We start from the raw sequence: 12661 nt of genomic DNA on the forward strand, positions 1-12661 counted from the left end.
GCAGAGAGAAAAGGTAAAGGTTTAGAAAATATTTATTAATAACATGATATGCTGCCCACGGCCAGTTTGTTTGCACCCCACGCTATAGTTTGGGTTTATGTGGGGATGAACACGTGGCCGGCGAGTGGAAGCCAAAACAAAAAAGCAGTCAGTGTAATGATCTTCTGTGTTTTAGTAGTTAAATTCTTGGACTGTCATTGTTCATGAAAAGTGCTGTCACTTGAGTAGAAATTGGGTAAATATTGCATTTTATTAATATCAGCAGAACTGACTTAAATGGGGCCTGTGTGTTGTGTAGTCTTGCCTTAATCTTTGTATTCATGACTGTCAGTGTGGGAGAAGCTATTTGTATATATTTGCTTGCATATGCAACCACACTTAAGTTGAGGCCCTCAGCATATTCTGTAAGTATCAGTGTGGCCCCTGGGTCTTCCAAAGTTGAGTTTCCCCAGCTCATCCCTGACAGGTGTCTGTCTAACCTTGTCTTAAATATCTGCAATTTAAGCACATTGCTTCTCATCCTAACCTCAGAGGCCAAGCAGAACAATTTTTCTTCCTCCTCCTTATGATACTCTTTTAGATACTTGAAAGCTGCTCTCATGTCCCTTTTCGGTCTTCTCTTTTCCAAGGTAAACAAGGCCAATTCCTTCAGCCTTGCCTCATATCTCACATTCTCTAGAACTTTCATCATTTGTGTTGATTTTCTCTGGACTTTCTCCAGTTACTGCACATTTCCTGAAATGTGATGCCCAGAACTGGCCACGATACTCCAGCTGGGGCCTAATATAAATGGCTCATTCTCTGCCTAGGGGATGTGAGACTGGGTGGGTTAATTTCCAATCCTCCTATTTATTCTTTTCCTAAGTTAGGAGGGCACGGTGGTTCTGATGGGGGTTGGAGAGGGGATGGAAGCCAGATCCAAGATAAATGAGCCCTGGGAAGTGGGCCCATTGAAAGGAGACTGGACCTGTGGATACCTTGGGGGTCTGCAACAAGGGTCTGCTTTGGGAAGCCCCCTCTTTGGAGGTGAATGTGGCAGCATTGAGGCACCACCGACACTAACTACAGATTCATGGGATGGCTCTCACAGATCTTGCACATGCATAAGATGATAGATCTGGGGGTGAGGGGCAGTGGTGTAGTGAGGGGCCAGAGGGGTCAGTTGCCCTTGGAGAAAAATAATATAAAGTTTAGTTAAAAATAGATGTTATACATTTTTAAGGGGAATACCATATCTCCTGCCTTTTGTCTATTTTTGTCTCTTTAGGCCTCCAGTTAAAATTTTCAAAAGCACTTGAGTGACTAAAGTCATTTTTGAAAATTGGACTTGGAAATCTAAGCTCAGATTTTCAAAGGTAATTAAGCTCCTAAAGAGACAGTTGCCAACTCGGATCTTCAAAGGTATCTATCTGATCTTTACACACCTTTGAAAATCTGGTCATAAGTGTCCTAGTCAGTTCTGAACATGAGATGTAGGAGCCCAGTCCTTGGAGTGGGGAGAGTTGGAGCTGGGAGAATGAAATGTTGTTATCCATACTGTAGGATTAAAAGACCTGAACTTAATATGACCTGGCTTAGGGTCTTCCATAACTTGAACACTAAGCAGAGGATAGTGAATCACATCTAACTGAAAGTCACAGAAGATGAAAACAGGTTTTATTTCTGGTGGTGTAGAATCTATTTGGGAGTCCTCAATTATATCTGACACTTTACATCCAGTGTTTAAAGGCAGAGCTGACTAGAATCAATTGAGTCCTTGTCTCGTCTCAGTGATCGCTTGAGCAAAAATCATTGATAAAATCTTGTGTAGACTGACCTTGGACTTAACATGCAGGCAGTGTGTTGAAGGGCAATGCAAAGGAGGCGATGGTGATGACTTACCATATTACCTAGTGAAATTATTGGTGCTGAAATCACTAAGGACTGGAATTTAATCACAGAACTGACACTTTCTTAACAAAGACTCCATTTTTGCTATTTAAAAAGTAAATCAATGTAACAGAAAACTGCAACGCTCTCTGGTAACTTTTTAAAAATCAAACTTTAAACTTTATTGAAAAAATTAGATAGTTTGCAATTGAAAATATTTGACCTACACTTAAGGCAACGGATTTAATTTTGTGTAAAATTTTGCATAATAAAGGATGGCATTTTTCTTTGAAAATGTTCAATTATATATTTTGATCAGATCTACTTGATGTGATATTTGTGTGTGGTTGTGGGTTTTTTTGTTTTGTTTTTGTTTGTTTTTTTGTTCAACAAAAAATCCTGGGGGGCGGGGGGTCCCTCCAAAATGGTTCGAATTGGGCCCCGCACTTCCTAAAGCCGGCCCTGTGTGTACAAATACTCTTCACCAATGAACTGCAGCCACCACTGGAAATAGTAGCATCCTGGTAAACAACAGCTTTTCATCTGACCAACAAGAGATGAAGTGGGGTGGGGGCATAGAAATTTGTAATAGACACCAGTATTTTATTTTAAAATACATCCAAAAACCCATGTGAAAAAAACTTCAGAATGTTTAACTTTCAACCTTAACATTAAACAACTGCAGAATTAAGATTACCCCAGTTCAATGGGGTGACTCACATGAGTAATCTAAGTGGATCAACATTTGAAGTTTTCTGTTAAATAGTATTTTTTCAAAAGAGCAAAAATAAGCACACACAAAGTCTGCACAGAAATGTTCATTTTTTCCCCCTCACAATTTGATTCAAACTTCCTCCAAAAATATAACCGTTGGATGAGTTCAAATATAAGAAACTGCAGCCCCAAAAAGAATTTCTGAGAAATCATGAACAACCAAAAAACATAGATTTGAGTAGAATGCCTGTCTCACCTTTAACTGTAGTGTCACTACCTCAAAGCTGCACTCGAGTTCATTTCTGCAGAGCAGTTATTCCATTTTTTTACCTACTTATTTTAACTCAACAGCAAAAGCAACATGGGAAATAGCTATGTGCCCAGAGGATTTGTGCACTGAATGCCATAGCTCATCCATGTCAATATACTAAGCTAATTCTAAGTATCTGCATTTGGAGATGAAAACTGTCTGGAAGCATTAAATTAAGCAAAGGGCACATGAATACAAATGTGAAAAATATGAAATCATCACAAAGAAAAATCTTCATATTGTAGATGTATTGTAAGAGAACAAACAACATAATAGTCCATCTTGAATAATGGAGAGGTGCTGCTAGTATAGCTTGTTAGTAACTACTAATGTAATAGAACCACTCGCCATGAAGGGAAATGGGTATTTTGCACATTCTGTAAATGAAGGTGACCAGCAACAATAGTAGTTCACAAATGACTCACATCTCTACCTCAGCCATCCTGTTCTTCCACCTTTTTATTCTAAATCCTCTGTGACCAGTAACTGATGACTTTGAAAGGGCTAGAAACACTGAGTGCTGTATGATTAGCATATTCACTCTATGAGTCATCTTGTTCCTGTTTTGGTTTTAAGGTTCTTCCAGGACACAGTTTTTATCACGTGGCCACCACTAGAACTGTTGGTATCACATTGACAGGATAAAAATGATCTCACAAAGATGTTGCTTTCCATTATTTGTCTAGAAAAAGTATCTTAATCCTGCTTCTTGACTCAGACTGCCAAAGAAAAATAGCAGGCTGCAAGACTGTTGTAACCAAAATGGTCTCCCAGGATACAGTAGTTTTGCTAACTACGCTTGCATACGTAGAATTTGCAGGACATGCTGATCGAACCATAGCGGCATTTTAAATGGATGTAGAGGGAGCGCACATTTCTCACAGTTAATGTCATGTTCCGTCAACATACACCTCACTTCATAGAAAAAAACAATGCAGATGGAAATCAACAGAATTTTGCAACCTTGCAAGTGGGCAACGGTAAACAAAATGTCTCATGGGGCACACATAAAACCTCAATGGCTTGCATGTGGTCCTCAGGCTGAAGGTTGCCCACCACTGCCCTACGTGTTCGTAACTGAGATTTTACTGTAACTCTGTTCTATAAACTGTTCTATAAAGCACTGTAGACTACTAAAAGATGTATCAACTCCTAGGTTGAAAAGAATAAAAGCAATCCCAACAAAAGGATCAGTAAACATATAGAATCCTGTTTAGGGCTCCGTCCGTTAAAAAAAAAAGGAAATACTAGACATGTACAATATCCGGTATTTCCTGTTTTCCTGGGACCGAAGCCCGGTGGGGACAATTTTCCCCTGCCACATCTGGTGGGGGCGGAGGAGTGAGGAGCGCAGCAGATGAAGGGGGCAGAAGGGTACACTTGCCAGGCGCTGCTCTGGCCCACATGACCAGCAGAGACCAGGAGTTGGCTACATGATGCCTCCCTCTATACAATGCAAGCCAAGACAGCTGGGCCAGGTGGCAGAAGCAGCCACTTTAAAAGTAAGATTGTTCCTCCCTGCCTGGCTGTGTGGGCAGGAGGCAGGGAGGGGAGAAATTTGATTGGAGCGGGGGCGCCCAACACTGGGGATGCCTGCCTTAGGGGAAGAGGGGAGTGCACTGGGATGAGGAAGGGCACTGGGGGACCTAGGTCTGAGGCAAGTGTGAGTGTATTGGGATGGGGGAGCGCTAGGGGGTCCTGGCTCTGAGGCAGGGGGGAGTGCATTGGGATGGGGTTGACACTAGAGGGGCCTAGTTCTAAGGCAAGGGTGAGTGCATTGGGATGGGGGGGACACTAGAGGGGCCTGGTTCTGAGGCAGAGGTGAGTGCATTGGGATGGGGGATACTAGGGGATCCTGGCTCTGAGGCAGGGGTAAGTGCATTGAGATTGGGGGGCACTAGGGAGGCCTGGCTCAGGGGGAGGGGTGGATGCATTGGCAGTTAGTGTGTGGTCCCAAACTAGACAGAGTGGTGCAACTTTTGCTTAACAACTTTGGCTCCCCCTTTTTTTTTCCTTGACAGAATTTTTTCCCCAGTGTATTGTTTTGTTTTTGTTTTTATTTGGCGGGGGAATGGGGGGGGTTGGTATTTTTTGTTAAACCATCTGGCAACCCTAGTCCTGTTGCCAATGAATGGAGCTGTATGCAGCCTTAACCCTTTCTCTGTCATTCAGGAAACAGATTACTAAACGTGTTAGTCTTGTTACTGAAGGCTAAAGATGGGTGAAACAGAGCAATCAGCCAGCCTCTGAAGAATCAAGGAAAAATTAAGATGTCAACAATGTGTCCTCTGGAGACAGTGGGGTGGGAGGGGAGCAAGTCACTGCATCAATGGCAAAAGATTAAGAATGAATACAGAACTGTAGATGATATCTGTTGATGTAAGAAAAGGGAAAATGAAATGTGACCCAGGTTTACAAATCTCCAAGTGCTAACTATTAACAAAATCTGGTATTACCAAGTTATGTGTTCCATTAAGAAATGTTTGTGAGCTCAGTTACAGGGGAAATACTTTGAAAGGACACAACAGTGCCACAATGTTCCATTGCTCAAAATCTGTAGCACTTCAGCAACTTAGACAAACCTCCACACTGTGTCTGGTGCTGGAAGAAAGTGTGTTAAAAAACCCAGCCCCGTTTATTGCTCATTTTGACATGCTGAATATTTGATGAGATAAAATTAAAGAACACATTAAAACTAGCATTACTGCTCCCTGGACCTGCCATCTGGGACAAATGGACATAAATTGTTCAGATGCAATTTTTATTGCTTCTTAAAATTTCCCGGAGTCAATTTTTTTTTAACTGACACATTAGCTACCATATAGTAAGCAAATGTGAATGTTTCTTACAGGGTAATTTAGTAATCCCAGGGGGAAATTTACACAAAAATAATTCCAGAATATGTGATTATTTTCCTTTAATATATTTTACTTTAAAACTTTAACTAAATTAATTATGTTTAGAATGGCTGTTTGCATATTGAACTATTAGGCTATGTCTACACTGCGGCTTTGTCTACACTGCAGGGTTTTTGCGCAAGAAGCCTTTTGCAGAAGAGGTCTCATGTCCAGACCTCAAAGCTCATTTGAAAAGCTGCATGAACACTCTTGTGCAAGAAATATCTGATGGCCATTCACAAAATTGCTATCAGAGCACCTGTGCTTTTTCGGATAGGGGTTTCTTGCGTAAAAACCCCTCTGGCGCATCCACACCTGCCTTTTTGCACAAGAGCTGTAGCGCAAAAAGGAGTTATTCCTCATGGGGAGAGGAATAACTCTACCAGCAAAAGACCTCAAATGCGCTTGAGGTATAGACATCCCACTGGTTTTTGTACAAAAACAGATGTTTTTGTGCAAAAACCTTGTAGTGTAGACATAGCCCGAGTGTTTTGTCAGAAGAAGCAATGCAAATGAAGCACTAATATTTTCTCGTGCTTCATTTGCATAATCTATTCCAATTCGTTTTTGCACAAGAAGTCTTTACACAAAAAGATGTAGTGTGAACGTGTCTGTTTTGTGCAAAACCCCCTTTTTGAGCAAGATCCTTATGCCTCTCCAGAAGAGGGTTTTTTGCGCAAAATGGACATGCCCACACTGCATGTTTTTGTGCAAAAATCTCTTGCGCAAAAACTGATAGGAATAGATTATGCAAATTAAGCATGAGAAAATGCTAATCAGCGCTTCATTTGCATTGCCTCTTCCAACAAAACACGTAGCATAGACATAGCCTTTGTGGTACTATATATATGCAGATGTATGTCCCAGACAATATAGCCTAAAATATTATATTTCTATCACATAGCTGAAAGGATACTTTTTCTAGGTGTGTATAGCACTTCTTATAGACATACATAGTTATATTTAGGCATGAGAAAGATATTCAATTATGCAGTATTTATTTTTTAGTTATTATACTATAGTTCTTAGTAACACTTTAGTTTGGGATTATCTAAATTATATGATCATACCCAAGAATGCATAATTTGAGCTATTTCACATAATTTCATATCAAGAATTGTGCAGACTTTCAGAATTTAGTATTATAGCAAACCTTACAACTAATGAATAGAATGAACCCCTTTCTACTTTACATTTCCTACAACCACTGTTGTCATGATTTTTTACTTCATCTTATCAAGTTTCAGCATGAACAATATTTTTTTGTGTCCATTAAAGGTCTTTGCAAAAACTTTGTATGTTGGCACATATGGAATTCCAACCTGGATCAAGACTGGTATTCAAATACCTATTACAAATTTGTCTTAAGGTTTGTTTATTGTTACATATAAACTGATGAGATTGTATCACTGCATTTCATTTTCTCCATGTATTTTATTTCACCATAAAATTTTCTCCAAATTAATCTCTCAGGGTATGTCTACACTACCCTCCTAGTTCGAACTAGGAGAGTAATGTAGGCATACTGCACTTGCATGAGGAGTAACGGTAGTTCGGACTAGGAAGCCTAGTCCGAACTACCTAGTCCGTGCCGCGTGTAGCCGCGCGGCACGGGGTTCGAACGAGCTGGGATTTAAAAAATGGCGGCGCCCGGTTTATGCAAATGAAGCCCGGGAAATTCAAATCCCGGGCTTCATTTGCAAGGGAAAAAAATTATAGGCAGGTGTGTTAGACCAAGCTGGATGAGCAAGCATCTCAGAGAGGTGATTAAGAAAAAGCAGAAAGCATATAAGGAGTGGAAAATGGGAGGGATCAGTAAAGAAAGCTACCTTATTGAGGTTAGAGCATGTAGGGATAAAGTAAGAAAGGCTAAAAGTCAGGTAGAGTTGGACCTTGCAAAGGAAATTAAAACCAATAGTAAAAGGTTTTATAGCCATATAAATAGGAAAAAAACAATAAAAGAAGAAGTAGGACCACTAATTACTAAGGATGGAGTGGAGGTTAAGGATAATCTAGGAATGGCCCAATATTTGAACAAATACTTTGCTTCAGTCTTTAATGAGGCTAATGAAGAGCTTAGGGATAATGGTAAGTTAACAAATGGGACTGAGGATAAGGAGGTAGATATTACCATATCCGAGGTGAAAGCCAAACTTGAACAGCTTAATGGGAGTAAATCAGGGGGTCCAGATGGTCTTCATCCAAGAATATTAAAGAAACTGGCACATGAACTTGCAAGTCCATTAGCAAACATTTTTAATAAATCTCTAAACTCAGGGGTTGTACCATTTGACTGGAGAATTGCTAATATAGTTCCGATTTTTAAGAAAGGGAAAAAAAGCGACCCAGGTAACTATAGGCCTGTTAGTTTGACATCTGTAGTATGTAAGATCCTGGAAAAAATGTTGAAGGAGAAAGTAGTTAGAGACATTGAGGCTAATAGCGATTGAGACAAATTACAACATGGTTTTACAAAAGGTAGATCGTGCCAAACCAACCTGATCTCCTTTTTTGAGAAAGTAACAGATTTTTTAGATAAAGGAAATGCAGTGGATCTAATCTACCTCGACTTTAGTAAGGCATTTGATACAGTACCACATGGGGAATTATTGGTTAAATTGGAAAAGATAGGGATTAATATGAAAGTTGAGAGGTGGATAAGCAACTGGTTAAAGGGGAGACTACAGCGGGTCATATTGAAAGGTGAACTGTCAGGTTGGAGGAAGGTTACTAGCGGAGTTCCTCAGGGATCTGTTTTGGGGCCAATTTTATTTAATCTTTTTATTGCTGATCTTGGCACCAAAAGTGGATGTGTCCTAATAAAATTTGCAGATGACACAAAGTTGGGAGCTATTGCCAATTCAGAAAAGGATCGGGATATCATACAGGAAGATCTGGATGATCTTGTAAATTGGAGTGATAGCAATAGGATGAAATTTAATAGTGAGAAGTGTAAGGTTATGCATTTAGGGATTAATAACGAGCATTTTAGTTATAAGCTGGGGACACATCAGTTGGAAGTAACAGAGGAGGAGAAGGACCTCGGAGTCCTGGTTGATTATAGAATGACTATGAGCCGCCATTGTGACATGGCCGTGAAAAAGGCTAATACGATCTTGGGATGTATTAGGCGAGGTATTTCCAGTAGGGATAAGGAGGTGTTAGTGCCATTATACAAGGCATTGGTGAGACCCCCATTTGGAATACTGTGTGCAGTTCTGGTCTCCCATGTTTAAGAAGGATGAATTCAAACTGGAACAGGTACAAAGAAGGGCCACTAGGATGATCCGAGGAATGGAAAACCTGTCTTATGAATAGTGATAGAGATGTAGCCGTGTTAGTCTGGGGTAGCTGAAGCAAAATGCAGGACAATGTAGCACTTTAAAGACTAACACGATGGTTTATTAGATGATGAGCTTTCGTGGGCCGACCCACTTCCTCAGATCAAATAGTGGAAGAAAGTAGTCACAACCATATATACCAAAGGATACAATTAAAAAAAAAAAAAACCTTATGAAAGGAGACTCAAGGAGCTTGGCTTGTTTACTTTAACCAAAAGAAGGCTGAGGGGGGACATGATTGCACTTTTTAAATATATTAGAGGGATAAATACCAGGGAGGGAGAGGAATTATTTAAGTTTAATACCAATGTGGACACAAGAACAAATGGATATAAGATGGCTAGTAGGAAGTTTAGACTTGAGATTAGACAAAGGTTTCTAACCATTAGAGGAGTGAAGTTCTGGAACGGCCTTCCAAGGGAAGTAGTGGGGGCAAAAGATCTATCTGGTTTCAAGATTAAACTAGATGGGTTTATGAAGGGGATGGTTTGATGAGATAACAGGATCTTGGTATCTAATTGACCATTCATTATCAGTGGGAATAGGTCAATGGAGGGATGATAGGAGTTACTATAGAGAACTTTCTGGGTGTCTGGCTGATGAGTCTTGCCCACATGCTCAGGGTTTAGCTGATTGCCATATTTGGGGTCGGGAAGGAATTTTCCTCCAGGGTAGATTGGCAGAGGCCCTGGAGGTTTTTCGCCTTCCTCTGTAGCATGGGGTACAGATCACAGCTAGAGGATCTCTGCATCTTGGGGTCTTCAAAGTATTTGAAGGCTTCAATATCTGAGATATAGGTGAGAGGATTATTCTAGGAGGGGTGGGTGAGATTTTGTGGCCTGCACTGTGCAGGGGGTCAGACTAGATGATCATAATGGTCCCTTCTGACCTTGGAGTCTATGAGTCTATGAGTCTATAAGTGCGGTATGCCTACATTACCCTCCTAGTTCGAACTAGGAGGGTAGTGTAGACATACCCTCAGATTCTGGCCAAAGATACTTACATTGTATTCCTTAGTAGAAATATTTCCACATTATATACCAATGATAAAGTCTTAAGCAGTATAATTATTCTATTTTTAATAAACCATTACCTTTTTTTTTATTCTGACCTTCTTAATCTTTTATTATTTACTTTCAGAGCTTCTTGATTCCAAAATGATGGAAGTGAATAATTTCAGCCTGAATTCTTCGGTATCTTCACTCTGTTTCTAGAAACTGGACAATAACTCAAAAGGAACATAATCCTAAACCTATCAGAATTAATGAGAGCATGTCTGCACAGCATTTTTGAGCTTGTGGGAGTAAGCCTCATGCTTAGTTTAGTAGAGCTCATGCTAAACTTCTAAAACTAGCTGTGTGGACAGCACTTTGAACTTGCTTATGATTCTGCAGCTCAGGCTCTGAAACCTAAGAAAGGAAGAGGACTTCAGAGCCCAAGTTCCAGCCCAGGTCAACTCTTCAAAGCACTGACTACACAGCCATTTTTAGAGGGCTAACACAAGCCCTACTAGCCTGAGTTGATCAACTTGGGCTGGAAGGCTCACTCCCATAGACTCCAAAATGCTGTGTAGACACTCCCCTCACATATTTCCACTGACTTGGATCACTAGTCTAGTACTTTGATACTGAATGTTCATCTAAGGGCTTGTCTACACTGTGAGTAGATGTGTGGCAAGACAGGATGCGACGCTACAGTGTACTAGTTTGCTGAACAGTTATGTCCAGCATGGTCACTGCTACTGCTCAGCGAAAGGCCCAAAGTGCAGCAAGAGTTTCACTGCATGCAATAGTGACTATATGGGACATTAGCATGACAAGCTGGTACTCCAGAGAGTCACACCTCAGCTTGTCACATACTAGCTTGCTGCATAGACAGAACCTGAGTGTTTAGATCCGAGAAGCAATAGATATACTTTGCTAAATTGGTGCCATACCAGATTTCATATGAAAGCAGTCAGCTGAAGTAAACACAGTTGGTAGATGCTAATGCTTTTTTAATTTCAAATCAGTGGGAATCCCAAGTGTTTTCTATTTGTTGTTGTTTGTTGTTTCTATCACCAGATAATCTTTTCACTTTATTCATAGCTTAGGTCCAGTGGTTGACACTCAGCAAAACCTTTCTACTCTAAGTTGGACAATGTTCATCGCTGACAGACGGTGCTTTACATAATGAAGACAAATGTGAATGAGCAGCTGTCAGCAGGGCTCATCACTTATGCATGATTCCATATTGGCAGTAACACACTCCCCCTTGAAGACACTTTGTTCCCTTTCAAACCATTGCAATCAACTACTAAATAACACCATCCAGGAAAATAAAAGAATGACATGAAATATTGACCACAGCTGAACAGTGAATGAAGCATTAACACACAGGAACACATTTTTATCACACAGTCTGCTTGTTAAGTGTTAAATCATGGGCCAGATTTCAGTATCAGTTATACACTTACAATCCCACTAAAAACAATGGGTTGTACAAGTGTAAACATAGGCAAAATTTAGCTCAGGTCTTCATGTTTACATGCTTACACCTCTGAGTTTGGAAGAGCAAAGAGTCATTCATTTTCCTAATATTGGATATTCATATTTCTCTGTACCAGTGCTGATTGCTTCCAATAAATCATATTTAGAACCAGGAACAATTTGTGCTCACAAAAGGAGTAAAACAAGATAAGAGATTATTCTTCTAGCTATATAGTGTCCAATTACTTATACTATTCCAACTTACATAAATCAGACTACTACAATTTCTCATATTTGTTCTGCTACTGTACTGAATTGTGGAGGAATTAAATCTGAGACTGTATCCTTCCAAATCAAGAGGAAGACAATTTCTTTAAGTCAGAAGAGGCCTTCCGCAACCGCTCTCAGGCTACATAATAAACCAAGTTAAGCTGTAAATGTGTGAGCAAAGTTAGGTAATGATCTGGTGGAATGCCCTGTTATCTACAGGTTCATATAATCCCCTATAAATTTCCATATTTTCTTTGCATCAAATACACTTAATAACATAAAACTTTCTTATAGGCATTCTGTTGGAAGAAAGCAGGACCTTAATTACCATAACAGTAATTTTGAGCCAAACTATGTGTTTTGATTAGATGCAATCTGCAAAATTTAAAGCAGTTTGTTGACACACTTTGCATACTTCTATTATTTTCAGCTTCTATGGTCCATTAGCATTTAATATGAAATTATTTACTTTATCTCTGTAACTTGTCTGTCTACACAAATTTAATAGTTACTAAGTTCCATACAGAAAAAAAGAATTTGCTTTTTTTTTAATTGGCTGAGAAAATTGTTCTGACCTAAATTATACCCATTCATTTTTGGTTCAAAAAACTGAGCTCAATCCAGATGGCATATTTTCCAGATGAAAATCACAATGGGGAACAGGTGTACTTGAAAGCAGAGATACTGAAGCAAAGCAATCAGAGTCAATGAAATTTGCCAATGAAAATGCAAGAATTACAATTTTGCATAATTCGTGAGCAAATAAATCCATCTGTTTACCTTCCAGTTCAG

The sequence above is a fragment of the Pelodiscus sinensis genome, chromosome 1 (genome assembly GCF_052426305.1).
Source record: "Pelodiscus sinensis isolate ZL-2025 chromosome 1, ASM5242630v1, whole genome shotgun sequence".
Lineage (NCBI taxonomy): Eukaryota > Metazoa > Chordata > Testudines > Trionychidae > Pelodiscus > Pelodiscus sinensis.